The following is a 352-nucleotide window of genomic DNA, read 5'->3' on the forward strand; positions in this document are numbered from 1 at the left end:
GCTGGCTGAGGTGCTGGCAAGAGTGAGCGTGCAAAATACCGGCGCAGTAACAGTGAGCGTGCAAAAATATTGCGGTGCAATAATAGTGAGCGTGCAAAATGCTCTGTCCTGCCCAGGAAGAGCAGAGAACAGCTGCAGCCGGGGCAGGTGTCTGTGCCCCTTAGCTGGTCAAGCTGGTCACATCTACCCCCAGAACCGTGTCTGCCCCAGCCTTACCGGACTCTGCTACAACCAGCACTGCCAGCGTACCTGACCCTTTTTGAGGCAGCACCTACAATCCCAAGTCACTCGGAAGGAGCCATAACCAACTTACGGGTTTGCTGTCGGCACTTGGACATCAGCAGGAATGCCG

The sequence above is a fragment of the Crocodylus porosus genome, unplaced genomic scaffold, assembly GCF_001723895.1.
Source record: "Crocodylus porosus isolate Cpor-Errol unplaced genomic scaffold, CroPor_comp1, whole genome shotgun sequence".
Lineage (NCBI taxonomy): Eukaryota > Metazoa > Chordata > Crocodylia > Crocodylidae > Crocodylus > Crocodylus porosus.